This window comes from Pleurodeles waltl, chromosome 10 (genome assembly GCF_031143425.1).
Source record: "Pleurodeles waltl isolate 20211129_DDA chromosome 10, aPleWal1.hap1.20221129, whole genome shotgun sequence".
NCBI classification, from domain to species: domain Eukaryota; kingdom Metazoa; phylum Chordata; class Amphibia; order Caudata; family Salamandridae; genus Pleurodeles; species Pleurodeles waltl.
Window position 1 is genome coordinate 15,795,355 of NC_090449.1, and position 26,384 is coordinate 15,821,738.

The 26,384-nt window shown below is 45.8% G+C and overlaps 1 long non-coding RNA gene across 1 annotated transcript in view; it reads left to right on the forward strand.

The window, feature by feature from the left end:
- The window catches only part of LOC138260916 (uncharacterized), a 183,343-nt gene that overhangs the window by 63,366 nt on the left and 93,593 nt on the right, over positions 1–26,384 (forward strand). Inside the window, exon 2 of the long non-coding RNA XR_011199030.1 lies at positions 15,400–15,547. This is a non-coding gene — a long non-coding RNA (uncharacterized lncRNA). The remainder of the gene's footprint in view (positions 1–15,399; positions 15,548–26,384) is intronic.

Sequence of the window (26,384 nt, forward strand, 5' to 3'; positions counted from 1 at the left end):
GGCCATCTGGGCGCCAGGAATCATCCCTGGCCGCTCTATGCATCCTTGATGCACTGCAAGTGTCACAAGTGACCTCAGACGGCATTACCCTTAACAGTCAGAGCAGCATGAATGTTGCCTGATGTAGTGGTTTGAGAATCTCTTACTATTTAGGGGGCAATTTAAATATTGGTGGATGTCATTACTGCCACCACAGCCAAGTACTTTACTCCCACTATGGCGAGGGCTCTACTCCCACTCTATTTAGAAATGACCCCCCTGCGGGCATCTCTAGCATTTTCAGGAATCTCTGTCCTGGTGGTGCCTGGAAATACATTGCAAGCTTGACGTAGGGCTCCGTGAACATGACAGAGCGTACGCCAAGCCTACAACTTTTTTTTATTTTCAAAAAGAAAATTCCAAAGCAGGAATTTGACAGGTGAAGACCTGGTCAATCCTCTGACGGTGATTATTAGCCGTGCTCTCAGAGGTGTGTGTAGGTGGCGGGGTCACCTCCTCGACTCTCAGTGAAGTGGACGGACCCTCAGGTTGCCAGAAAGGGGACTCTGTCCCCATTGCAGAGGAGAACCATTTCCACCAACATATATCTCAGGCCCTTAACAATGTTTTGCTGAAAACTGTTAATTATTTATATAAATATTCTGCAGTCCTGGCGTTGCCTTGGGTGTGGGAGTTGTGGTTTGCATGTCTTTTGTGTGAGTTATGGTTTGCAGTCCTAACCTTAACTGAAGAGTTTCTAGTGGGTTTTGGGTTTAATTTCATAACCATACCAGTACTTTAATAGTGTTTTTTAAAGTGAGTATCAGAAGTTCTTTTAAACATATGTTAAGGTTTTATAACCAATCTGAACTATATATTTAGTTTAACTGTTTTCTTCTGGCAAAATTCTATTTCTAACAGCACAGACATCTCTAACTTTTAATCCTTCAAAGCCTAGCTGACACATTTCTGTACTGCCGATTTCTATAAAACTACTTCATGGATTTACACCAAACAAAGCAATGGTCCTTCCCTGAGAAAAGTTCTAGTTTGCTGCCAGGTTTGATGAAATTCATTCTTTTTTCTCTAGTGAAGAGCAAAGATTTTTCTGGGAGTTAAAATGAGAAACACTGCATTGTGGTCCCTCCCCTTCATCATCCACCGCTATTAGGGTCTGGATGAAACTTGCTGTGCCAAACCCAATCAGAAAATCTTTTTAGCTTTGGGCTGATTAGTAAAACTGTATCAAAGTTATTAGCAAAACAAACAAGCATTAGCAAAGCCAATAGGTCTTGCCTATACACGCTGGTGTACAACATGGCTGCTGTTCAGCATGGTTAAAGGTTAGCGACGTGGAGTGGTGTGGTGCGGTGTAGAATGGAGTGGAGTGGAGAAGAGTGAAATGTCAGAGTGGAGTACAGGGGTGTAAAGTGAGGAGGCGTAGAGTGTCGCAGAGTGGAGCAAAGTGGCACAGAATGGAATAGAATAGCGTACAGTGAAGTAAAGTGGTGTAGAGTGGCATATTGGGGAGTGGCATTGAGTGGGGTGGAGTAGTAGCATGGAATGGCATAGAGTAGAGTCCTAGAATGGCACAGAGTTGAGTGGCACAGAGTGGAATTTAGTGGCATAGAATGGAGTGGAGTAAAGTGTTGTGGACTGCTGTGTCATAGAGTGTAGTGTTGTGGAGTCTTGTAGAGTAAAGTGCCGTAGAGTGGAGTGGCGGAGAGTGGAGTGGTGGAGAGGGGAGTGGAATGGTGCAAAGTGGCGTGGCATAGAGTGGAGTGGTGGAGAGGGGAGTGTTGTGTTGTAGAGTGGAGTGGCGTAGAGTGGAGTGGTGGAGAGGGGAGTGTTGTGTTGTAGAGTGGAGTGGAGTGGCGTAGAGTGGAGTGGAGTGGTGGAGAGGGGAGTGGTGTGTTGTAGAGTGGAGTGGCTAGAGTAGAGTGGCATGGAGTGGAGTGTTCTAGAGTGGTGTGTTGTAGAGTGGAGTGGTGGAGAGGGGAGTAGAGTGGAGTGGTGGAGAGGGGAGTGGTGGAGAGGGGAGTGGTGTGTTTGTAGAGTGGAGTGGCATAGAGTGGAGTGGTGGAGAGGGGAGTGGCATAGAGTTGAGTGGCGTAGAGTGCGGTGGCATAGAGTGGTGTGTTGTAGGGTGGAGTGGCGTAGAGTGGAGTGGTGGAGAGAGAAGTGGTGTGCTGTGGAGTGGAGGGCAGAGAGTGGAAAAGAGTGTTGTACTGTGCAGAGGCATAGAGTGTGGTATAGTGGAGTGAAGTATAGTGGCGTGGCGTGGTGTGGTGTAGAGTGGAGTGGTGGAGAGGGGAGTAGTGTGTTGTAGAGTAAAGTGGCATAGAGTGGAGTGGCGTAGAGTGGAGTATTCTTGGTGTGGTAGCACACTGCCACTACAGACAACACTTTTGCAATGAAATTGACTATTACATTTGCACAAACATATAGTTTTACTGATTAACTAGGCAGAGCACAAAGATAATGTGTGAAAATTGGCATTGCTTAGTGCATTGATTTGTTTTGATTATATTATAATATTTGTTTTCACTGCGCTGCAGAGTTACCAAAAACGTGCTCCATTTGCGCTTTCCTAATTCTGATGTATTCTGAAATATTTGCACAGCTCATTTACTGGCATTTAAATGTCATTGTCTGCTCGAAGAAATAACATCCTACAGCCTTTCCTTCCACACTCCCAGTGCCCAGCAAGATTGTTACATAAATCCTCTCAAGTTGCAGTCAGAAGGAAAAGTCAACACCAACTTCCCTGGAACACAGAGCCTAACCTTTGACCTCTGCCTTTGACTGTGCAGCAAATTCAAAAAGATAAAAACAAAGGAGGCTTTAGTGAAACGTAATGATGTCAGGGGCACCTGCTATTAATGCTTCGAGGCGCTGAGTTCTAGAGAGCCCCCACCAAGGCCTTCCCCTCAGCCCCAGACAGAGGGGACGGACAGAGAGGGGGGACAGACAGGTGAACACACACATGTACATACTGAGAGTGACAGACACGCCTGTCGCAGACAGACAGATTATAATTGGGTCGCGGGGACTGACAGGTGCCAGAGCAGAGACAGGCGCTGTTCTGCTGCAGAGATGAGACGGGCCTCGGCCTGACATGCAGATGACACTAAGATATGCAGAGACGGGCGGCAGCAGCTGTGAGGAGAGAGGGACAGGGACGCAGGAGTGACGGCGGGTTCATTAGCAGGGTGAGATAAAGAGACAGAGCCTCACAGAGACTGACGGTGACAGAGAGAGAGGCAGGAAAAACAGGGAGAGTGGGAGAGGGAGAAAAGGACAGAAAGAAGAAACGATTTAGAGACATAGGTATGAAGAGAGAGAGAAGGCGAGAGAGAGCGTTAATCGAGAGAGGGGGGCAGGGAGCAGGGAAAAAAGGCAAGAGAGATGATATTTTGTCATGTCCTGAGAGATTTTCAAATGCCCTCTTTCCACTCTGGTGGCCTCATGGCGCTATACGTGAAGGGGTGGGGGCGGCTCGGAGGCAGCCACTGCAGTTCAGCCCTAGCCTGGCTCAGACATTACCTTTAATGCCCCCGCTGCCCCCGTCGACCTATATTGACGTCACAGGCAACCTACATTGTTTGCGCCCCCTACTCTGTGCGTAAAGAGGGGAGACTGCCCCCCCCCCTTGCAAACCTCTCTCCCCTTTTAAATTGTGAGGTCGGCCAGGCAGCGCCATGAACCGTCGTGTATGTGCAGCTCCCCACAACAATCTGAAACAACAAAACGTGTTTGAGAACAAGTAGATAGCGCTCTCCCGCAGTGCTTTGAGACTACTTTGAAGTGGGGCAAGGCACTAGATAAATGTCCGCTGTAAGGTGTGATTCAGTGGAGGCCACGCTGACCTCCTGTTCGCCTACAGAATGAGTACATAGCCCCTGTTTTTCCATTTGTAATGGAAGGCAGGATTGTGTTCGGCAGGAGGGCCTGCACAAAAGCCGTCCATGGAGGCCCTCCCCCTTCCACCCGCAGAATGCAGCTCACATAGAAGGAGGGAACAACCAGGACAAATGAAGATACTTCTCGCCCGCCTGCTCTGGGAGGCGTAAATCTGGGCATGCATCAAAACCCATGGGTGCTAAACGCCCATGGAGTGCACCCCGACTCAGTGTCTTACGCCATATCTACAAGGCCATGAAAAGCCACGCAAAGTGGCGGTGCGTCATATAAAGTGAACCGCCGGGTCGCAAGGGGCTTGTAAATATGGCCCACGGTGCTCTGTACGAGGTAAACTAGCGATACGGTAATACTGCAGGCGTACTACAAACTGCTGTTCTCTAATCCCTGGCAAGGCTCCCGCCACGCCTATCGCTTCTATGTGGAGAGGTCGGACACCTCCACGCACACGTAAGACTAGGTTGTAGTAGGGAGTGTATGTGTGGGTGGCGGATCAAGGAGATGGAGTTGGACAATGACACAAGAAGAAAATGGAAGTGTTTAGGGACCAGTAAGGGGGACTCCAGGGAAGGACAGAGTACCACAAACACCCACTCACAAACTACACCTCCAAAGTGACTACAGACCCAAAGGGTACAAAACAGGAGTAAACGTACTCCAGCTCAGCCTTGGAGTAAGTCAAGCACCACACAAGGCCCATCACGGGTAATGTACTCCTCTAGAACGTCTTTGGAGTAAGTCTAATACCCCAGTGTCAACTCACTGTGCAACAAGAGACTCCCATAGAAACTAGCGGGAGCAGGGATTTATAGTAACAGCCCTCAGGAAATCAAGCTAAATTAATAGTATGAATTAATTCTACACATAACTTCTAGCAAAATGAAAACTATATTAAAAAAAATAAACTGTCACTGGGGTGGAGGTTACTTTTTTGTTAAATCTTTAAGAAATAGTATTTACATTTAAATAAATATATACTCATTAATTACTTATTTAACACACATTTTGATGAGGTCATATGCTGCAACACTTTATTGTACTAGTTCTAATTTTATATTAAATATTTTACATTAGTTTACATTTATATTTTATAGCGAAGTTGTTTTAATTTCTTTGAAGAGTATAATAAACATTATCATTTTTGGTACACTTTCTTGTAAGTGGATCTCTGCTACAGGGGCAAAGAGCTCCACCTGTGAACAGACACTTTCAGTAACTTGTAAATCCTGCTGTAGGTGGCCCACCACCTGTAAATCTACACGGAGAGGCACACTACACTGGGAAACGGTGAAATGCACAAAAAGTGTAGATTTACACCTCTACGTAATAGAAGATATATACATAAATAAATCTACATATCCTTAGCTACCTTTGTGAATTGGGACCTTAACCTTTTAAATAGATACACAAAACACCTCTCTTCTGTCCTGCACAGTGCACCAATATTCACAAGAACCCTCTGTTTCGTTATGCACAGTGCACTAACGTCCACAAGTCTCCTCTGTTTTGCCACCACAATGCACTAACATCAACAAGTCTCCTCTTTTTTGCCACCACAGTGCACTTACATCCACAAGTCCTCTCTGTTTTGTCATGCATAGTGCACTAACATACACAACCCTCTGTTTTTTCATACACAACACACTAATATCCATAAGTCTTCACTCTTTTGTCGTGCACAGTGCACCAATATTCACAAGAATCCTCTGTTTTGTTATGCACAGTGCACTAGTATCCACAAAGGTCCTCTGTTTTGTCATGCACAGTGCATCACCACAAAGCTCCTCTTTTCTGTCATGCACAATGCCCATACACCCACAAATCTCCTCTGTTTTGTCATGCACAGTGCACCAATATTCACAAAGCTTTTCTGTTTTGTCATGCACAATGCACTAATATCCACAAGGATCCTCTGTCCTGCACAATGCACTAATATCCACAGAGCTCTTCTGTTTTGTCATGCACAGTGCACTAACATCCACAAGGCTCCTTGTTTTGTCACCACAGTGCACTAGTATCAACAAAGCTCCTCTGTTTTGTATTGCACAATACACTAATATCCACTAAGCTCCTCTGTTTTGTCACCATAGTGCACTAGTATCCACAAAGCTCCTCTCTTTGCCACCACAGTGCACTAGTATCCACAAGGCTCCTCTATTTTGTCATGCCCACTGCACTGACATCCACAAACCTCTGTTTTGGCATGGACAACACACCAATATCCATAAGACTCCGGTGTTTTGTCGTGCACAGTGCACTGCTATTCACAAAGCTCCTTTGTTTTGTCATGCACAATGCACTAATATCCACAAAGCTCCTCTGTTTTGTCATGCACAATGCACTAATATCCACTAAGCTCCTCTCTTTTGCCACCACAGTGCACTAGTATCCACAAGGCTGCTTGTTCTGTCATGCACAATTCACTAATATCCACAAGGCTCCTCTGTTTTGTCACCACAGTGCACTAGTATCCACAAAGCTCCTCTCTTGTGTCACCACAGTGCACTAGTATCCACAAAGCTCCTCTGTTTTGTCAGCACAGTGCACTAGTATCCACAAGGCTCCTCTCTTTTGCCACCACAGTGCACTAGTATCCACAAGGCTCCTCTGTTTTGTCATGCACAATGTACTAACATCCACAAGGCTCCTTGTTTTGTCGTGCACAGTGCACTAACACGCTAGCTATTCTCTGCTGCCTCGCAATGTGCACTAGTTCAGAGGTGCACCAGACGCCATTGCACAAGTACCATTAGACTCATTGAGCTCCTACAAAGCATCAGTGTGCACAGGGCTTCGGGCTTCAAGTAATGAGCCAGTTTTCATGGTGCACCTCTGTGTGCATTGTGATTCCTCCACTGAGCGATCCCCAGAGCTCCTAGAAAGCACCTCGTTGCTGTCCTAGCGCTGAGAGGTTGTCGGTGCTCTCACGAGTCCCCTCTACACAGACGTGAACCATAAGCCACATCCCAGTGCCAGGAGATCCTCTGAGCCCTCGTGGTGGCCACAAGTGTGGCCTACTCCAAGCACTCAGAGCCGAGGTTTGAGACATCTGCACTGATAGTCACAGGGCTTGACCTGCACTGTGCACTGATACAGCAGCACTGAAGTCCCAGGGGGAGATGCTCCTAGCACAGTGAGCTGAGCACGCGCTGCGCAGCACTGCCCAGACCCCAGGCTAAGGGATGACTCCCTGCACCGTGGTCCGTGGCCTGCGTGTCTGTGGCGGGAGCTGCGGGTGACATGCACGTCAGAGGCTCCGCTATGAGCACGACAGCCTGCAGGGTTAATGCCCCAGCTGCAGAGAGCTGCGTGTAACCTCTGCTGACAGTCTGGGATGGGGCTCATGCTCGGACCGGCCTGGGACCTGCAGGTGACAGGGTCAAAGGCTCAGCACGCTGCCCCCCCTCCGACTCCCGTCATTGTAGGCCTCAGCCTAACCTCGTGTGGGGGGGGGGGGCGGCTTCGACAGTCCCTTTGTCCTCTTCCATCTTTAAGCTGCTGAGCAGGACCCCCCGAGCTGCCTGTGACCCACACATCAGAAGAGTGCACTGCTCTGGTGGGCGTGGCCAGGGAGTTTACTGTAGTTTATTACTCGAGTTACATGGAAGGGTGACTCGCAGCAGGGGTGCTTTGTGCACTGGGTGCAGAATACTCACAGATACAGGGTCCAGGTCTGTGTGTGCTCATGGCCCTGCCGCCCGCCCCCCCCCCCCCCTCCTCCGGGATGCAGATTTCAATTACTCAGCATGCGTCATTGCCAAGGGTCACCAGGGTCACAAGACTTGTCCAGGACTACGGATTGACATCTCGGCTGTCAGTCAATCAGTGTTCACCGATAGATCGATGTGAGGGTCCCGGGGGGAAGGTTACTGATGATGGTCCTCGGGGGGAGTAGACATTGCCGGGACAGGGATGTTCTTACACCCTCGATGAACGGAGGAGCCTTGTGATATCTTGCCTGTATGCAGAAGGATTTCAGAAGTGGGGCGCACAAGTTAAATGACTGAGTCCTTCCCTCATCTGCTGCCCTTTGACCTCTGATACTCCAAGCGTGCGGCAGATGGCCCCTGCTTCTGAAGGCTTTGTGGGTCATGGAGTATGTTTTTAGTTTAATGGAAGCTGGCCGGAGAGCCAGGGCAGATCAGTGAGTATGTGGGTTATCTGGTCACATCTTCTGTGACTGATCATAAAATGCAGGGGGTGGAGTGGAGGGCAGCCATCAGAGGGAGGAGGAGGGTGGACCCTAGCGGGACACTGCACCAGCGAGGGACAGCAAGAGAGTATGGCACGGGAGAAAATGTTTTATTCTCGATAAATAGCTCAGTTGGTACCCGTGGCACAGCGGTGTGTGCCCTCTCGGTCACATTGGCATGAGTAATAGCTAATGAATTAAAAAAAGTTTGAAAGTTCGCCTTGACCTCGGTGATTCCACCCAAGCAGAGGAGAGGTAAGGCGTGGGCAGAGCGCCCCAGACCCCCGCACATTCTGGGGGCACCTGGTGAAGTAAACGTGTTCTGTATCTTACCTCTGTCCATGTCTCTATCTCAACCTTTAACATATAATTCAACAATATTTGGCAGATTGGGACAAGAATAATCAGAAAATTAGTAATAAAATCCAAAATTATTACCAACAGGGGCCACGAAGTATTTCTTGCCTCTGGCCCCATGAACCCTCAAGATGGCACCGCCTTAAAGTACTTTTAAACATTTTTCCACTCCACAAAACAGGCGTAATGTTCCGCTTGTAACGGACGGTCAGGGTGATACCCCTGCGGTGTGTTCCATGACATTGCATTACAGGTTATCAGATCCAGTTTGCACCTTGTTCCTGTGAGGCTGTACGTTTGCCTTTATTCCCTCATCATGGCTGGGTTATGTCTTAACAGAGGACCTGTTGATGAGGAGAGGTCCAGGCCTGGCAGCTGGTCCCCTCCCTTGTCCCCCACCTGTTACCTACCTCGGTATTTGGCAGAGTAGGTCGGAGAGGTTGATTTCTGATCTCTAAGATCCCTTTGGATCACAGACTCAGACCACTACACCCTGAACCCCTCCCCCACCCACTCTCACTCTTTCATTCTGTGTAGCTTGCGGCCTGTGGCCTGGGGCTGCAGGGACCGGAGCCCCCCTCGGTGTGTATAATCAATCCCTGCTTTGCTCTGCAGGAGTCCTGCAGCAGGAGACAACTTGCAGGAACAGTCCTGGCCCCCAGTCCCTCGACTCCCTTTGGTTAAAAGGAGTTTCATGGAAGCAGAGATGAAAATCAGAGCAAGGAAATGCTAATTACAGTTCACTCCATCACCGCAGACTTTGGAAGTAAACTCAAGGTTGGACCACTCGTCAAAAAATGTCCATTAGTTCGGGACATTCCTGCAGCTGCTGGGTGGCTTCTCATCAGCAACTGAAAGTCCACTGCACATTACAAGGAAAAGAGTTGATGTAACACGCCCAAGCTTTGATCCACGGAGAGAGTAATTTACACATCAGGGAGACGGAGAGCACTCACGTATGAGTAATGTATTCTTGGTTCAGTGTAATTTGTACACTGAATTATTAACGATACCTGGAATTATTAACGACACATGATATTTGATGCGTCTGGTACTTGCGTTTCATTTGGGTTGAATTCTAACGTGATCTGATCTTTTTATTGTTTTATAAGAAATACAAATCTTTTATTAAAAGGCTCAAGAGGGAACTTGAGAAGGGGTGAAATATGGGACCCCCCTGCCACCGCCTTAGCTTTTAGGAATACTCCTGGTCTTTCCTAAAGTTTATTAATATAGAGGCGTAAGAGCCTCCCTGATTGGTTCATTTGTAAATGCAGGGGTACATTTCCTTCCCCATCTCTCTGGTTCTGAGAGGTAGATTCTTGTCGGTGATTATTACCGTGCTGCTGAGAGCCTGCTTCTGTGAGTTTTTGTACAAACTACAGAAGATGCCGGACACACCCTCGTTGGGCACCCTGCAGAAGGGTTCAAAGTCTCACCACAGTGAAGGCCACATATCACCCCTCGATCGCCAATCTAGGCTCGCCTTTGCCAGCAGTCCCCCGAAGCCACATGTCCTTTCCTGCAGGCCCGAGTGACAGCCGAGCCGGGAGCCACAGGGTTAAAGACCCCGCAGGAAGGACTCGAAGCCTCCAATGGCCCCATCTCTTCCGGGCATCAGAGGCCACCAGGAGCGTGAAGCCAGTCCGGCTGCTGCCAGAGGTCCCCCCGCGGCTTGTAACAGGAAGGCCCCCGTGACGGCCGGGCCACGAGCACTGGAGACAAGGGCTTCTGCTGAAGGTCACACGGAGGGTCAGCTGCAACAGTCTTGAGCTGAGGGCTGACCACTCACGCTGCAGAGAACCCTTAGCGATCCTGGGAGGCTCATCACCTCTGGACATGACATAGGTCGGGTGGGTCTAACGTGATCCCCTTTTCTGCAGATCCAGAAACCTACCCGATCCATGACACACACTCCTTGGTGGGAATCTAACCCCGGCGCTGTCTGTTTCGGTTCGTTCTTTGCTGTGACTCATGGATTGTCATTTACAACTTTTTTTTTATTAGACTACTTAGACCGGTCCATTCTTTCTGTCCACTCTTTGTACACACCATTACCAAAAGTCTACTGGGAGAGCTGTGCACCAATCACTGCACCAGTGCGCTTCGCGACACATGTTGGAGCTGCTCTGTGTTCTGTATTTGGGGGTAATGATGTGGCATTGGACACTTTAGGGTATTCAACCCTAATTTGCATGAATTTGTGCCAGGCCATAACCCTCAGACCGGAGACATTCTCTCCTCCTTCCATTAAACGCGAGAGTGGGTACCACTTAGGGTCACTCAACATCTTCTGGGGCTGGCCTAGAGTCCTGAACCCAGCCACTCCATGAGGAAAGACAAGACCCTTGTGACCAGGAAGGGGTGGATAAGGGGAGTGGAAGGGAGCAGGGTGATGGAGGGAGGAGAGTGAGGAGCAAAGACTGATGGGCGAGGGCACTGGAGGCCATAGGATGAGGGAGGACATGTCCTGGAAGGACCAAAATGATGGGGCAGGAGGGAGAAGGGACACACTGAGGAGGAGATGAAGTAAAGGACGATCGGGGGGTGACTCAATGAGTGGAGAAGGTGAGGACAGGAGGATCATGTAGAAGGAGGAGGGAGAGGGAGGCACAAAGCAGAGGAAGTGATAAGAGTGTTAGATGAAGCTGAGGATGAAAGTGAAATGATGGTAATGAAATTAATGAAGAGAAGTGAAGGTGTTGGAGATTGATCAGGTGATTCTGCCATTAAAAATGATAACGTCATCAACAAGCTATCGATGCTGCACTGACGGCCGGGAGGGGATGGTTCATGAGGAGAACAGCAAACACCACCTGTGATGCAAATGTTGGAAAACTTGTCATGGCCTCTCCACAGGGCCTTTACTTTGCTCTCTCAGTGCCACCACCCTCTTACACCCCAAATGATCTTTCTCTGAATTTCTGAGACTGACATCCGTCTGGCATATGTGTGTAAGATCAGAAGGGTTCCTCCTGCTCAACAAACTACCCTTGGACCCAACTGATCTTCCTGAACTTTCTTGACCATTAACCACCTACCTTTCTTTGAAAAAAAAAAAGACAAGAAGCAGTTTCCATCCAGCTACAGCAGCAGATAAACAACAGCTACCACACAGAGGACCACCCGACGATCATCAGCAGCTGTACTCGAGAGGACCACCCGCAGATCATCAGCAGAAGCTACCATCGAGAGGACCACCCACAGATCATCAGCAGAAGCTACCACCGAGAGAACCACCAGCAGAGCAACAGTACCAGCTGTCCTCAAGAGGACAACCCACAGATCATCAGCAGCAGCTACCATCGAGAGGACCACCCGCAGATCATCAGCAGCTGCCCTCAAGGAGTGCCACGAGCATATCAATAGCAGCAGGTAACATTGAGAGGACCAACAGCAGAACAGCAGCTGTCCTCGACGAGGGCCACGAGCATATCAACAGCAGCAACCATTGAGAGGAACACCAGCAGATCATTAGCAGCTGTCCTTGACGAGGACCACCAGTAGATCAACTGCAGCAGCTACCATCAAAAGGATCACCAGCAGATCATCAGCAGCTGTACTCGACGAGGGCCACAAGCATATCAACAGCAGCAGCTGCCTTCAAGAGGACCACTAGCAGATCAACAGCAGCTATCACCGAGAGGACCACTAGCAGATCAACAACATCAGCTATGTCAAGATGACCACTAGCAGACCAACAGCAGCTTTCATTGAGAGGACCACCAGCAGATAAACAGCAGCTATTATTGAGAGGACCACCAGCACATCAACAGCAGCTACCCTCGAGAGGACCACTAATAGATCAAAAACAGCAGCAATCATCGAGAGGACCACTAGGAGATCAACAACAGTAGCTGTCATCAAGAGGATCACTAGAAGAGCAACAGCAGCTACCTTTGAGAGGACCACCAGCAGATCAACAGCAGCTATCCTTGAGAGGACCACTGGCAGATCAATAACAGCTATCATGGAGAGGACCACTAGCAGGTCAACAACAGCAGATATCCTCAAGAGGACCAACAGCAGCTCAACAACAGTAGCAATCATCAAGTGGACCACCAACAGATCAACAGCAGCTAACTTCGAGTGGACCACCAGTAGATAAACAGCAGCTACCTTTGAGAGGATCACCAGCAGATCAACAGTAGGGGTGGGCGGAACTTGCAGTTTTACTTTGCGGAATGCCACAGAGTTACATGAAAACTCCCCAAGATTCTGCCGAGTCTCGTGAGCTGGAGGAATTGGACATGTTGCGCCACTCATGGTGATTTTTAGCACCAGGAGCTTCTTCCACACTGTAATCATCATGCAGATCTCTGAGAGCACAGGTGTGGGTTAACCTGTCAAGTGCATTTAACAAACTAGGGCCCAAGAGACCCAAAGAGTGACAGGGGGCACTGTGTGACTGATGCTCCCAACACCCAGCCCTTCTGCACGTGAGCTCCCAGGGCCAGGAGCTGCTTGATGCTGTGTCCATGGCTTGCACTTCTGGTTCACAAGCCCCAGCATGGTTCGACATATAAGGAGGTTGTGGGATGGTGTGATGCACCCCCTGCATATCCCTCCTTGTGGTATGATCCATGACCTTCTATTTCCACCGACCTGTGCACACCTAGCACCTTTCACAAACTGAGCCCTGTCTGGTGAATAAAGCCTTGAATAGCCCTGACCATGGAGCTCTTAGAAACCGGTTCTACACCACAGCCTGGACAGGCTAGACCTGCTCCCTTCCTCACCTTTGTTTAAAGATTTGAAACCCACTGAGCCCCTTTAAGCCAAGGCCTGTTTCAAGCTTTGATGGCATGTACTTAGCTGCTTGTGACCCCTCCAAATCCGCAGCGAGACCCCTGCTCGCTCCTTGTGCCTTTAGAAACACCTCTGTGTTATCACATTTGTTATTCCCTGTGCAGACATGTAGTCCTTTCTAGTAAAAGCCCCAGTGATGCATGTACGTGGCCCTCCAGGCTGACCTCATACATTCTGAGCAACCTCAGGCACTGGAAGAGTTTCAGACCCAGAAGGGTCCAGAGGAACCACTATTTACATGTCAAGCCCCTGAGTGCACCAGACACCCCAGGCCTGAGTCACAGCCCGAACCCGCCTGCGAGCAGTATGAATTGATAAAGGTATAAGAAATCTGTCCCTGTGGTTCGTGCTGCCTGGCACTCTGTCTGCAGGCACAACACAATGCCCAGTCCTCTTGGCACTCGAAAGAACTAACACTGGCCATTGAAATCCCCAATACTCTCCTTCTGAAGCCACCCTGTGTACTCTGCACTATACCTGTGCCTTCCTAATGTACCTTTAGTGGTATTAATTGGTGGACCACTGAGACGAGCCAAGAGGTAATTCATGACTATATATTTATTTTGAAGCTGAGGCTTGATGTGAACAAACCTCTGAAGGGCCCTGGCTTTTGATTAGTTCATAGGTAACCACTTTATAAACAAAGCAAGTGTTTTAACATAATAAATGCAATGCATGACGCCTGCTGCTAATACAAAAGCATGGGGCTTATTTCGCAACAAAATCAGCATTGTATTGCAATGTTTTACTAGGATGTTCAGATAAATGTATGCACACGTATTATCACACTCATTCAGGCCATATACATCAAGGATGTTTCGGCCCTTAGATTTCAATTTCAGAACCTTCATCAGGATGAGGATAGGTCATTTTGGTATTTTTCATTCATGGTTGCTGCCAGTGGTCGAATTGGGTGGGATCGGAGGGGCACAAAGAGCGCCTACTTTTTTAATTTATGAAAAAACATTCCCCTACTTTTTTTAAATGACAGTCGTTGCTGGACGGTTCAGATGTTAAATGCTTGAGCTAAAGAATCACTCATGAAATCTCCGGTGCTGTGAAAGGAAGGTGATAGATAGCTAAACAATAAACAAGCCTTCTTGCCAGGGTGTCTGCTTGCCTGAAGGAAATGCAAAAATGCTCATCTTGTCAATCTGGAAAAGTAAAGGGTGCTATAGACTCAGTACTGGCTTTAATTGATGGAATCACTTGAAGCTTTGGGATGAAAAAGATTTACTCTTTTTGAGTGGTAGTGCAAGGGAGTGGCCAGCTGAGCTGTGAAGTGCATGCTTTTAAGGGTCAGCTATATAAAAAAACACACTCTGGGTATTACTAATATCTATATTTTGGAAGCACCATTACATCTTTTTCTGCATTATGTAGCAGCCTGTCTGTGTATAATGAAAATTTAAAATAATGACACATATTCATAGTGCTTTCTGTCACAGACAGGGAACTGTAGCACTAAAAATACACAAGTCACTATTCTCCACTGCACCATCCAAGGTTTAATTCCGTGGCTATCTGGCTATATACAGACCTCTGCAGGGCATTAATAGCGGGTTTATAATGTACTATAGCACATTTGCCACTGAGTAACTTAACTTTTTAGGGTTGAGCCTGCGTTGCATGCGCTCGCGCACGCCTATCGCAGCGAGACGCTTTAGTGTTTAGAAAAGGGCTCGGAGCCCTCTCGACGTCACGTCAGTGTTTTTCAGTGGTTCGTGGGCTTGCCTAATAAAATCTGCTTGCTTTTATTAGTCGAAGGCATGCATACGTCATGCCTTTTCCGGTGGCTAGCCCTCCTCGAGCGCATGGACCAAGTACAGAAAACATGCGAGGCTCGCTGATTTCTGTACGGCCTGTGGACTACTTTTTCTCTAATTTACTTGGCAGAGTCGAGCGCTTAACATAGTTAATTGCACTTTTTCAGGTTATGTACATAAATGCACTTTTGTCGATAGGTGAAAAGTCGTGTTAGGAGTTTACAACGCTATCAGCTCTAACATGAGCAAACGCGAGACCCGTTGAATTGCAAATGCTTGTTTTTATTTGTTCCTGGTTTAAGCTGTGCATTGGTTTATATGCAGCTACCTGATGGTGAAAGAGCAAAATAACTTAGAGAATATGTTATTTTTCAGCCACAGCTCTGACCCCTCCCCCACGCTCACTGACCCCGCCCCCCACTGAATGCAGCATCACACTTCCAATGCACTTCGACCACTGGTTGCTGCCTAACTGTTGGCATAAAACAGCAGGTGACGTGTTGGAATGGATCTCAAGGCACAGGTAAGATAATTAATTGTCCTCCGGATATTAAGGGTCTTACACATAATGTTTTAAGTGTCTAATTCAGTCTCGTGGAGCAGGCATAAGGATTCTTATATTTACACACCATATATCCTCGGACAGTCTAAGAGATATTGTTAAAGCTTCATGAATAGAAAACTGAGAAGAAAAACTATAAAACCTCTATTCCTATTCTAACATTTGCGGGAAGTACATTGGCTATGTTATAGGTACTTAGCAAAGTTCAACTTTCTTGAACCTTTTACAGGTTCATATTGATTAAGCGCATCAAGCTGGTGACCACAGCATACAGCACGGGTAATTTTTTTTAAGGCTAGAGATCCTCCCTTTCAGTTTTGAAAAAAAACAAATGTGGCAAAATGAGAGTTTGCCACTTAGACGCCCACTCACTTTCTAACCTTGAGGCTATTCGTTGAATCTGGCGCCCTCTTGTGGCCGCCTGGCGGTAGCAAAGTACCTCAGCTGCAAACAGGACATGGGTTCGATCAGGGGCAGCCCACCCTGTCCCTTCTGTGCCACAGAGGTGTGGCCTCCACTAAACCTCTGTGGTAACGTTTCCTCAACTTGCCTGTAGCTCTACCAGAGCTGAGGCTGCATGAGCAAGTTAACCCTGCTGACCAGCACTCTCCAGAATGAGGTGACTGTAATTTCACAATATTAGCAGTTGTGCAGTTATAAAAGCAGTTATGATTCTGAAAATTAGATAGTCATTCAACTAACACAATTCCATTGCAGGACCTTCTCTGCTCTGCGGATTGAAAAGAAGTGCTTTGGGGCAAACGTTCCTCTTAAACCAGATGTGCTCTCTGTGGGTAATAATAACAGTGTGTGTTTTTATACAGCGCTTTGTGACACTATTTCTAGTGCTGGAAATACCAGGATGTGAATTCATGACATATTCATTGGGTCATTACGAGTGTGGCGTTCTTAAGACCACCACAGTCGGGGTGGCGTTCAGGACCGCCGCGGATGTGGCAGTCCAGCTGCCACATTACAACCCCATGCGTTAGACCACCAGCTCTGCCAGGATTATGGATCCCGGTGGCCTGTCGGTGGCGGAGATCGTAATCTGCCAGGGCAGCGCTGCAAACAGGGGCCACAGGGGGGGCACTGCACTTGCCATGGGCAGTGCAGGGCCCTCCTTGACCAGCACCCTCGCAAAGTTCACTGTCTGCTTGCGAGGGTGTTGATGCACCCTGCGCTCTTCAGCATTGCCGCTGGCTCGATTACGCGCAGGACACACAGCTGTAGCCTGTTTCCCGCTAGGCCGACCTAGCGGGAAATCATGATGTCTCCGGCGGGGAGATCGAAGAATAGCCAGCGGCCAACCTGTCGGGAGTTTGCTGGCTTTCCCGTCTGCCAAATTCAAAATTAGGCCTCATTCTTTATAGGAGTGGGTGGGGAAGATTACCTGATTTGCCCAGAAACACAGGATGTTGGGGTTACGCCGAGACTAGGACTTGATCTGCAGTTCTGGCCTTTACCCACATCCTGGGTAGGAGGAGACAGGCAGATATAAGCTACATGAAAGCTCGGATCCTTATGGGCTTGGTGGTTCCAACAGGACCTCGAGCTGAGCCGGAGCCAGAGCCAGAGCCTGCTCTGGCTCGAGTTTTCAGTGGCTCTCCCATCCGAAAAAAAGAATAAATTAAAAAAAAAATATATATATATATATATATATATATTTTTTTTTTTGCTGGCATTTGAGAAAGGCATTTAGCTGAAACGCGTCATGCTGGGGAAATGAACTTAGCTGTAACCTGGAGAGTGCCCCTTTATGGCTTTGAAGGAAAGCCGGTTTTGTTTGGTATGTTTTACGTGTATGCCACTTGCACGGAGGAGGCACCCATCGTTAAGTGTTCGGCATTTTCAGTGGCATTTGGAGAAACTCATATATATATATATATACATACATACACAAACAGAAATAAAAAGAAAAAAATACAAACAGAAATAAAAAGACAAAAATACAAATGGAAATAAAAAGAACATCAGAAATAAAATCAACTTAGTAACAAATATATTAATTTCTCCAATATAGAAACTGTAAAATATTAAAACAACAAAAAATACATTTACTAAAAACAATATAAACATTAAAAAGAATAAAAAATAAACAAAAAATATTGAATATGAAACAAACAAATAATAATATAAGAAGGGGTAGTAAGGGTGAAAGGTGCCGCACTTCCAGGGAGTAAACACAGTGTAAGTTGCTGATGTAAGCACAGTTCAATGTTGGTGCCAGTGGTCAGGTGCCTCACTACCCAGTAGACACAAAGTTGAGTACCAATGTACACAATATCAATATACCGTGTCCTCGTGCAGTCAACCGGATGACTTTTTCCGGCTCCGCACGAGGACGCGGTTGCATTGTTTGGAGGCTTTTCAGGGCCTCTTCAGTCTTCGCAGTCACTCCTGCAAATTTATGTACCTCGAGGTTGAAGAGTCACTACCATTAACAGACCTTACCAGATCTATATCTACTAGCCTAATCTACAGGCATTCCAACAATTTCTAGCGGGCCGGATGGTCTAGCCTTGATGAAGTCACCTGAGTGATGAAACACGTGTTGGCTGTATTTGGAAGAACTCGATACCTGCTTTAAGGCTAACTGTGCCTCCAATTAAAGACACTTTCTCCTACGGACTTGGAACACTCGCGTTTTCTTTCTCCAACTTCAACATTCTACCAGGGATACTAATCCTTGCCATCTGATTGGACCATTCATCTGTGTGCTGTGGTCACATTGTGTGTATAAATAATAATATAAATCCTAATTTACAAATAACAGGAAAACTGTTTGACTCTGGAAAGGTTAGCTATACCCAGGGCCACTGAAATTATGAGGCAGGAGAGGGCCAAATTACGTGGCAAGGTTCAGTAAATTATGCAGCAAGGAAAGCAAATTATGCGGCATACTGCGGCACAATTTGTAACAACATTACTTCATTATTGCATTATTTTTAAGCTTGGCAACACTGTCTGGGTGTTGCTTGCACCTCATTAGCACCAGTTTAACACCAAAATATAACAATAGACAAAAGAAAGTTGACCAGACCAGCTATGCAAAGGGCTGTACATGGCGCGGCAAGACACGCCGCCACATTTTTAGTAACTTTTGAACCGTTTGAACTAGAAACACGTTTTCAGTAAAATCTGCAGAAATGCCATAGGTGATGGATTATGTGGCAACTGAGGCAAATCTATAATTATGCGAAAATCGCTGCAGCCACACAATTGCATAGTTCCAGTGGCCGTAGATATACCATTCCCACTTCAGTTTAAGAAACAGAAGGCGAAGTGTTGCATTCCAGATGGTTTGGATTTACTACTCCCATTCCAGTCTATGCAAAAGAAGGGAAAGTTATGGATTTCAAAGGGGTTCCATTTACTATTCTTATTTCAGTCTAAGCCACAGGAGGGAAAGTGTTGGGTTTTAAAGAGGTTCCATTTAATATTCTCATTTCAGTCTAAGCCACAGGAGGGAAAGTGTTGGGTTTCAAAGGGGTTCCATTTATTATTCTCATTTCAGTCTAAGCCAAAGTAGGGAAAGTTTTGGGCTCTCAAAGAGGTTCCATTTACTATTCTTATTTCAGTCTAAGCCACAGGAGGGAAAGTGTTGGGTTTCAAAGGGGTTCAATTTACTCTTCTCCCTCCAGTCTAAGTAACAGTAAGGATAGTGTTTGACTTTAAAAGTATTACATATATAAAGACAAGACCTCTTAAGTTTACAAAAAAACAACACAAAATAAAACATAATTTAATTAGAGTATACAGAAATAAATATATGTATTTTAAAATATACATATATATAAATTAAAAAAAGTAAAAAATAAAAAATAAGATCGCATATAAAAATATCAACTTCATTACCTACCAATGAAATAAAATTATGAAATTGTTACCCATACATTTAACTTCAATTGATAATTAAAACACAAATAAAATTTACGTTAGAAATATAATTCCACAAACGAAATTTCACAAAAGGTGCCAGGAAATACATTAATTAAAAAAAATTAAAATTGAAAAATACATAGTTAATTAACAATCAATAAATTACATATAAAGTGAAATAAATAAAGTTGTATACTTATTTTCTTACCAAACTACAGCCCTAAAAAACATAACATTATTAAAACATACATTTGTAACAAATATATGAAAAGCAAACTATATATTACAAGAAATGAAACAGTTCCAACAAGTACACAATAAATTAATTAATGGACATGAATAACAATCAAACAATTTTTAAATAACAAAAATATTTAAAATGGAATTTAAATACACTTAAATTTAAATACACTTAATTGTCTTTACTTCCCACCTTATCTCCCTACAAACCCAGCAACCTGCAATTAAGATATAACAAATAAAACATTATAAACTATTTAAATAATAATCAATTAAATAATTAACTAACAATTAAAAACAATTTAACAATCATTTTTAATTATTAATCCCCACCCTCTACCCCATAAAACCCAACAACCCACTATAAAAATATAACCTACCACTAGTAATGATAAAACTGAAATAAATATTAAGATTACAATTTCAAATAAAAAATAACAATTAAATAACTTACATGATTAATAATCAGTTAAAAAGCATTGAACATTCCAAAACAATTTACATTAAGTAAAAATATATCTAATTTAAATACCACTGCAACCTTTTCCCCTACAAACCCAACAACCCGCTACAGCACAGTTATAAACTACTAATAACATTTATAAAAATAAATAAATCACTTAACATTACAAACTATACTCAAATTAATAATTATGCAAACAATAACGCCGAAAATTATTATATTAACTAAAACACATTTAAATTATTTAAAAATTACATTGTCTACAACTATGTTACTGAAACAATATTAAAAACGATATTCTTGAAAACAATATTATTCAGCAAAAAAACATTATTCTTCATAGCGATGTTTTATACTACGAAATTTTTTAATCACACTTTTTTGTGATATATTTGCTCTTTGATATATGTTAAACTCCATTTTTTGTCAAAACACCAAAGAAGTTTTAAGAACTGATTTTCGTAACATAGGAAAAGACCTGCATTGTATCAGTTGATCTCAGGAAGCTATTGCAGAAACCTTTGCACAGAAAGATGAAGGAGAGGGATGCATGGGCGTCTGCAGAATTTTTTTCAGGGGGGGCATCCCGGACTTTTTTTGGCAGGGGCTGCGGCCGTACTAGTGGAGGCAGCGCAACACTACGGCAGCTGTAGTTTTACACTGCACTGTGAGCCTGCACGCCAGGCTGTCTCTAAATCCAGTTGGGGCGCACCCCCATTGTATCGCCCCTGCGAACGCCCATGGCGGGATGTGTAATTACGTTTGCATCACTTAGAATGGTGAAAAGGAATTTTTCCACCAGCAGAACACGATTCTGAGGAGCACCCGAATTACGTTAAGAATGGATTATGGATGTAATCCAATGTCATCAGCAGGTGGTGGAATGAATTTCATCACATGGTGATCCTGTCGAGCTGCTAACATACTCTCCTTCCAAGATGAAATGGAATATGTCCTAGAAAGAGTCAGGCAGAGGCAGATTTTGTGTCTCGTAAATCAGTTGATTTCGACTTTGAGGAAAAAGTGGGAATAATATATAACCAAATATGGAATGGACCGATATAGTGACCAGAAGTCCGTCCAGTGTCTAGACCAACTGTGGTTGACTAGGTAAGAGTGTTTAGGGATTAAAATATGTTTACAAAGATCGCAATGAACTTGTGATAGGAAATGGTGTGGATTTTTCGTGCCAAATTTAATGAAATTCCATTGGTTTCACACAATTAGGCTTTTGTGGTTAAATGTGGTTTGCATGTCTTGTCTGCCACTTTTTTTCACCAAGTGCATACCGCTCATAAAAAGTTTTGAGAGATACCATTGGCGGATTGGCATAAACAAGGGATGCCTTTCAGCGCTTGATTAAGAAAAGTTACACAAACTTGCATAATTCAAATTTTCAGGACATTTCATGAAATTTGTGTAATGCATAATTCTGGAATTTCACATGTTTTGCCAGTGTAATTAAAATTCTACCAAGTATAGATTGGTGTTGTTATAAGTAACTTCTTTTGCAGGTCACCTGGGAGTCCTATATGCCAGAAGGAGAGGTCAAGATTTTTTTGGGAGCCAAACATAGATAAGCTCAGGGTGAGAATTCATGGTTGTGTTGTACACAATGCATGAGCTAGTGTGAAACCATGCATGCCTCACTCATGGAAAGTAACCATAAATACTGGAGCGCCATTTGCTGTGTTACAACAGATAAAAACATGTATTGGTGGGTTCGGTTCTTTCCTAAATGTCCAGTGGTATGATTAGTTGGGACATCTGCTTTTAAAATCTTAGGGGATTTTTTTCAAGGGAGGGCTTGAAAAAAGTATCCAACTTCTTGAGTAGAGGAAGAGCTTTCTGCAGAGAAGTGCACCCATTCGCAAAGATTTTGCTGTGTCTCGGGTACAAAATCTACTCGAGCAGCAACAGATCTACTCGAGAAGCAACAGATCTACTCGAGCAGCGACAGATCTACTCGAGCAGCAACAGATCTACTCGAGCAGCAACAGATCTACTCGAGAAGCAGCAGATCTACTCGAGAAGCAACAGATCTACTCGAGCAGCAACAGATCTACTCGAGCAGCAACAGATCTACTCGAGAAGCAGCAGATCTACTCGAGCAGCAACAGATCTACTCGAGCAGCAACAGATCTACTCGAGAAGCAGCCCTCTGACTGCGAGTGCCTGAGACCGCCTGGCGGACACCAAATCTCACTTGCATTCGCCAGCTCGTATTTCTGAAGCCTTGTGAGAAAAGAATTCCACCACGTGGCGATTGGCAGAATTTGGTCGAAACTCCGCATTAGAAGAGTAACGGAATGAAGCTTTCTGCCCACCCCTACATAAAATACCAGGATTGTTGTGCTGTTTTGCTCTGCTATTCAAATTACACTCCAGCTCCAAAAAAAGACAGAAAAGAGAATCATTCCAATTAACTCTGTGATCTTTCACCCCATAACATACTGACATTGTGGGGCTAATTCACCAAGTCAAACGTATGTCTGAAAAGGTATGTCTGTCAAGTATCCATAGGGTATCCATAGGGCACCATGCATGTATTACTGAATAAATTTAGGTCACAACTCTGTACAACTCTGCAGTAGCAAACACCGCGCAAGGAGTGTGGAGTGAGTGGAATCCATGGCCTGCCTTGAGAGTTTGTGAACACCCACCAACATGTGCCCTCGTAACCATCCTGCTACTCCTCTCTGACCCTTTCCACCTAGAAAAGTGTCTGACGTTTGCTATAACAAAGTGGTGGAGTAAACCCCTTCCTGAGTGCGAAGGGAAATGGAACACCACAAAGTTTTGCGGGGTGCGTGCGAATAGGGTTTCACCATTTGAAAAAAAAAAATTCTCTGTGGAGAATAAAAAAAAGAGAAACACTCCAGTGCCACCTTTCCCAAGGAGAAAATGTACCGCTTGTGCCATCTGCATTTTGGAAATGGTAAAATCCAAAAGTGTGACATGAAAATGTCACACGGCATTGCCGGTAGTGTGCCTGGAAACCTGAGACTGGTGCAGTTTCATTTACCGTCCCTACGTGACCTGTGGCAGGGGGTGTAGCTGGCTCAGTAAGATTGGAGGGAGCGAGCTTCTGAATTTCCAGAAATAATGCAGTCATAAAGTGTTAAAATACATTATTCAACAATCAGGGTGCCTGAGGGGGGCGAAAAGGGCAGTGGAAACGGAGAGGAATGCGGATTGATAGGGGCACTAAACGAGAGAAAACACAATATTTCGAAAAATAATAATTTTTGAAGACTTTCAAAACAGAGAGAGGAAGAAAGTGTGTATGTGTGTGTGTGTCTGTCTGTGTGTGTGTGTGTGTTTTGTAAGTGCGGATGTGAAAATTCCTGGTGAAATTCGACCAACTCCTCACCATACCCGGCTGAAAGCACCTGTACCTAACTATTGAATAAAAAATGCATTTGTTGGAGGGGGTGGGGGTAACACCCCCCCCCCACACACCCCTGAAGCTATGCCAAGCCTATGGGGCCACATTTATCAGAGAGCAGTGGATCTGGGGCAGAGTGGCTTCTGAGACAATGAGTCCTAAATCCAGTGGCATTCCTTGAACCCTGACAGAGAGGGACTGAGACAGGGGAGGAGACACCCCTTCCTGGGGAGGGGGGAGTAGCTCCTGGGTGAGAAAATCATCTTCTCTACTCAGATTCAGGTGTGAAACCCCAGTGTCAGGGAGGCAGGAGTCTTCAATTGTTTACCCCGTGAGAATGTGACATTTTTAGTTGCAGCTTTTGTTAGGCCAACACTTAACTTTGCACCTGCCTTTATACATATATATATGTATGTATTTACACATATATATATATATATATATATATATATATATATATATATATATATATATATATTCACACACGTTTTTTTTTGTTAACATTTCTTTGTGCTGAAAGTTTTAGGTGTGTATAACGCCCCAGTCAGCCATCACATATAATTTCTATCATCCTTCACCGTGCAGCCCATTCCAGTGTTTTCTAAATCCCCCTGGAGGGGTGGGGGGGGGAGGGCTCTAATAATCTTCCCTGCTTCCAACCATGTGACCTTTTTTGACCTCCACGGATTATTTGTACATGTTTGCTTCCAGCCTCCTCACAGGCTCTAGTGCTATGGTTAATGTGTTTTTAATGTTCTTTACAATACCAATAAACTGTCCTTATCACGAATGCAGCTTCGCTGGGCCATGTGATCTCTGTTGTGACATGTAGCGCTCATCTGCTTGCGTGCACCTCGTGAGCTGCAATCCTGTTTACCTCTCAATATTATGACAACATTTGCATATATGGAAAATGTGCCTGCTGTGATCCCCGCCCATCTGTGGGGGGGGGGGGGGGGGTGTTATGCTGTTCGCACCTGCAGAATATATAGTGCTCTGCAGCCCGCTTGGGTGGAGATATTATTAGATAACACAACAAATGCATAAAACTACAAATTAAAACCCATTCTTCACAGAAACTGGTCACTGGATTGCAGTGTTTGTAACCTGAAGCCTCTGAGGCCATACTCTGGACCCTTCCCAATCAGTATTCCGCAGCAACCACAGCACCAAAACTGCCCTCATCGCCACCACCGATGGCATCAGAACCATACTGGACAACAGCAAAACCGCAGCCCTCATCCTCCTTGATCCTCTAAGCCACGTTTGACACCGTCTGCCACCACACCCTACGCAAACGCCTCAGCAATGCAGGAATCCGCGACAGAGCCCTGGACTGGATCACCTCCTTTCTCACTGGCAGAACTCAGAGAGTCCACCTCCCTCCATTCCACTCTGAAGCCACCAAAATCATCTGCGGCATACCCCAGGGTTCATCCCTCATCCCGAACCTCTTCAACGTCTACATGGCTCCGCTCATAAACATGGTCCGATCTCACAACCTCAACGTCGTCTCATACGCCCATGATACCCAGCTGATCCTCTCCCTCACCAAGGACTCCACCAAGACCAACGTCCTCGAAGGAACGAAGGCCATCGCCGAATGGATAAAGAGGAGCTGCCTTAAACTGAATTCTGACAAGACTGAGGTCCTCATCTTTGGCTCCACCCCCTCTGCTTGGGATGACTCCTGGTGGCCTGCCACACTGGGAACCGCACCGACACCCACCGACCACGCATGCGACCTGGGATTCATCCTGGACTCTTCACTATCAATGACCCAGCAAGTCAACGCCATCTCCTCCTCCTGCTTCAACACCTTCCGCATGCTTCGTAAGATCTACAAATGTATCCCCACTGAGACCAGAAGGACGGTCACCCAAGCCTTCGTAAGCAGCAAACTGGACTACGGCAATGCTCTCTCTGCAGGACCCACAGCCAAACTCCAGAAAAGACTGCAATGCATATAGAACCCCTCCGCACGCCTCATCCTGAGAGACCTACATTGGCTCCCCGTCAACAAGAGAATCACGTTCAAACTCCTCACCCACGCTCACAAGGCACTGCACAACACCGGACCAGAATACCTCAACAGACGGCTCTCCTTCTACACCCCGACCCGGCAGTTCCGCTCCGCTGACCTCGCCCTCGCAACCATCCCACGCGTCTGCAGAACAACCACTGGCGGCAGATTGTTCTCACACCTCGCTGCCAAGATATGGAACACTCTTCCCACCCGCCTGCGCCAGACCAAGGACCTCCTTACTTTCAGGAAACTTGTCAAGACCTGGCTGTTGGAGCAGTAGCAGCCACACCACAGTGCCTCGAGACCCTCACGGTGAGTAGTGCGCTTTACAAATTGCCTGATTGTTTGATACTGAACCCAAAGTTCTGGGAACACAGGCCATAAAAGGAACTCCTCTTTCAGCATGTGGGATTCTTGGTACCCACTAACTCGTTTCTTGGTGCATAAGTTTCCTTTAAAAAGTTATCATAAATCATACCACTTGTTCTACAGGAGCTGGTGCAGGTTGGCACAGTTGCTGTATTTAGCAGGTTGGCACGGGCACTGTATTTAGTTTCCAGAGTTCACAGCCGCAGGCGCACAACCTTACTGGCTGCTCTTTACTTGAAACAAGCATTGCTGGCCCCTTACACACATTCTCTGAAGCCACCTTCTGTCTCGGCCCGGCTACTAAGGGGCAAATGAAGCTGTCTTTAAGAAACACCTCCAGACTAGCAGCTGCTTTTCAGGCCCGGTTCTAGCGGGTGGGCCAGGTGGGCCAGGCCCACCCAAAAATGGCCTTTGGCCCTCCCAGTAACAG